The sequence below is a fragment of the Phalaenopsis equestris genome, unplaced genomic scaffold, assembly GCF_001263595.1.
Source record: "Phalaenopsis equestris unplaced genomic scaffold, ASM126359v1 Scaffold000142, whole genome shotgun sequence".
NCBI lineage: Eukaryota > Viridiplantae > Streptophyta > Magnoliopsida > Asparagales > Orchidaceae > Phalaenopsis > Phalaenopsis equestris.
In genome coordinates this window covers 88,878-92,977 of record NW_018164584.1, presented here as the reverse complement: position 1 = coordinate 92,977, position 4,100 = coordinate 88,878, and positions in this window count along the sequence as shown.

Here is a 4,100-nt window from a genome sequence, read left to right as displayed (position 1 = left end):
TGAAACCTTACAGGATTATGACAATTTGGTCTTCCCACAGAAATTCCATGATATTGCTACTGAGAAAGGCTGTAGTCCCTACATTCACCCTCTTGGCTCGAAAGAAGGTGAAACTGTTGGGTTCTTCACTAACACAGAAATAGACTCACTAAAGGAAGAAGTTAAATTTACTTTTGTGGGTAAATTTCAGCTAGGACATCCTAAGATGGAGCTAGCCAGGAACATTCTTGAACCTCTGAAGTTTATTGGTAATTGGAAAATTGGTTTATTGGATGGGAGACACCTCCTAATTCTGTTAGAAGTCGAGGAAGATTATGCAAGATTGTTTGCAAAACAATCTGTTATCATTGCTGGAACAACTATGAAAATCATAAAATGGACCCCAGGTTTTGATCAAAGTAAAGAACCTCTTATGGTCCCTCTCTGGTTCAAGCTACCTGGCCTCCCACTCCCTTACTTTAAGCTTAATGCTTTATTTAATATTGGTAGAGCGTTAGGTACACCATTGAGAGTGGATTCCCCCACATATAATAAAGCCAGACCAAGGCTTGCTAGAATACAAGTTGAGAGAGACATCACTCTCCCTAAACTGAAGAGAATTTGGGTTGGTTCTGATACTAAAGGTTTCTGGCAGGAAATAGTAGCTGAGCAAAAACCTCACTATTGCGAACACTGTAAAATGTTTGGCCACACAGTAGATAAATGTTACAGATTACATCCCCCACCCAGAAGAATTGCAGGAAGAATTTAAAAAGAAGCAGAAGTAATAAAAATTAATGCTACAAGGAGCATTGCTGAAGAAACAAAGATGGACAATAGAAAAAAAACCACTCAAAGGATTGAAGCACCAACCTCAAGATTCATTAAGGACTCCTCAAATGCTGATCCTCTTGGGGAGCTATCAGATCCCAACAGCAATGTAGAGAACTCACCACACAGACTACTTAGGAAGGAAGATAATGATATCACAATAATCACACCTCCATCCCCTTTGCAAGATGAGATGGGAAGGGAACTTATTATAGATATTCATGACAAAGTCCCAAAAGACCCCATAATTACTGAAATGAAACATGCAATTGAAGAAAATTGGCAAGTTAAAACAGCAAGGAGAAGAAAAAAATAAGTGACATAAGTGCATAAATTACAACAAGGGGCACACTCAATGAAGGCAGAAAGAGCAAGGAATTGTTCTCCTATCCACCATAGAGGAAGAACTAGATCAAGATCTCAGCCATCCCCCCATCCCCCTTCTAATGATTAATCTACTTTGTTGGAATATAAGGGGGATGGCTAACCCCCTTTCCCTAAAAAGAGTCCTTCATTTGAATTTTAAATACAAGCTGTGGTGCATTGTTATTCTTGAACCTATGGTTCACAATAATCTCAAAAATCTGAATAAAAACTTTGATGGATTTACTCATTTTACTAATACTAATAATAAAATTTGGATCTTTTGCATAAATGAAATTAGTTCAAATATCTTTATTAATCATCTACAATTTGTTCACTTTTCAATTAACATAAATGGCCACAAGGGAGAAGCTACTTTTATTTATGCAGGATGTACAAAGGATGCTAGAAAGGAACTGTGGAATAGATTGATTAACATTAGTCAACAGATGAGTTCCCCATGGCTGGTGGGGGAGATTTCAATTGTATTACTTCTACTTCTGAAAAATCTGAAAGGAGGGCCCCAAATTCAGTCAAGATGAACAATTTTAGTGATAACATTCACATGGCTGGCCTTTTTGATTTGGGCTTCAAGGGGACTGCCTTCACTTGGAAGAGGGGAGCCATATGGGAGAGGCTTGATAGAATATTGGTAAATGATGAATGGTTCAATCACTTCCTCCTTACTTTTGTTACTCATCTTAGTCTTGCTAGATCGGATCATAGGCCTATCCTTATCAGCATTACTTCTACTTAAAATCAATCTCCCCCCCCCCTTTTAGATACCTTAACATGTTGGCATCACACCCTTCATAAAAAAAGTACATTACTTAACTTTGGAAAGGTATTTATCACCCTGATCCTATCATCAAGTTAAGTTTGTTGCAAATTAAAACTGCCAAAGCTCTCAGAAAATGGAGTTGGGATAATTTTGGAAATGTGCACTCCAAAGTTCAAGAGGCAGAAAATGAAGTGAATAGATTAAAGCATCAGGAACAGGTAGGCAATGTGGAGGAAAAGGATCTGTTGACTGCTCAGAATAATCTCCTTAGTGCTATTGAATATCAGAAAAAATTTCTCAAATAGAGGGCTGCTATGAATATTTTTACTGATGGAGATAGAAACACTAGATTTTATCATGCCTATATAAAATACAAGAGGAAGTGCAATACCATTCATGCAATTCAAAATGTTGATAGTTAGTGGTTACATGATAATGTTGAAATAGCTTATGATGCTATAAGCTATTATAAGAACCTGTTGAATCAGGAACATCATCCAAGAACCCCCATTGAGCAGGCACATTTTTCTTCTAAACTGAATTATACTGCAAGCCTCAAGCTCACTGATATTCCGAATGAAAAGGAAAGTTAGGAAGCCATTAGCTCAATAGACAGCAATAAATCTGCAGGCCCAGATGGCTTTACTGCTGAGTTCTATAAAAAAATCTTGGGAGAAAATTAAGACTAAAGTTATTGCAACAGTGACAAGCTTCTTTCAAGGAAATAACCTCCCACAGTAATTATGTGCTTCCACCACAGTTCTGGTGCCTAAATCTGATATTTAACAGAATCGGAACCATTTTAGGCCTATTTTTTTAACTATTGTCATAAGCAAAACTATTAGCAAAAGCATTGTTAATAGGTTACAGCCTCATCTTGACTGTATCATTAAACCCAATCAAACAGCTTTTGTGAAAGGTAAATCCATTATTGAAAACACTCTTTTGGCTCAACAACTGTTACAAGATTTGAATAAAACCTGTAGAGGAGGGCTTATGATATATAATCTGGATTTAAGGAAAGCTTATGATACTATAAGCTGGGAGTTCATAATGGAAATCATAACTACTAGAGGCTTTAATACTACTTTCTGTCAACTGATTAAGAGGTGGTTACATAATAATGAGCATTTTGTTTTGATTAATGGATAAGGGAGGGGATCTTTCACTGCTGCCAGAGGTTTAAATCAAGGAGATCCATTATCCCCCACCATTTTTATACTTGCCATTGATTACTTATCCAAAATTTTAGATGAAGCTCTTCTGAATCAAAGCCATAACAGATACCACAACAGATCCAATATAGCCATTGCTCACTTACTATATGTTGATGATATAATGGTTTTTTCCAGAGCTAATGATAATACTGTAAGAAAGTTTTCCAGACAATTCAAAATTTCTACATTAATCCAAAAAAGTGTCAAATGGTTATTCACAAACATGCCTCCCCCAATTGCAAATAATGGGCTTCTAACTACACTGGTTTTTCTATCTGTTAGCTCCCAATTAAGTATCTAGGGGTACTTCTCCTTACTGGCAAAACTAGGTAAATCCAGTTTGAAGAGGTATTAAAAAAGATTTCCAATCTTCTCAATGGGTGGACACAAACTTTTTTATCCAATGGGAGAAGAATTGCATTGCTTAAAAGTATTCTTACTACCTTCCCTTCATATATACTGCAAATAACTACTATCAAGAAAAGTACACAAATCCAGCGTGAAAGAATTTTCAACAAATTTTTGTGGTCTGGCCAAAGACAGTAAATGCACTGGGCTTCTTGGAAAAAGGTTGTTAAACCCCAGATAGCTGGGGGTATTAGCATTAAGGATCTTGACCAACTCCTTTAGATAAATTTCTAGAAACTTTGGATCAAGTTTAGAGCTCAAACCTCTCTGTGGGAAAAATTTATGAGGGGCAAATATTGCAAAGACCAGCATCCTACACTAGTTATCAGGAAAACTGGGGACTCTAAAATCTGGGTGAAAATGCTGAAAATTAGAACAATTGCTGAGAACACTTACAGTTGGGGTCTGGGTAAAGGAGATATTAAGCTTTGGCTTGATAATTGGTGTCCAAAAGATTTGTTATCCCCTATTACCAATGCCTACAATATTGATTTGAAAGTGGCTGATCATTGGGTTGGTGA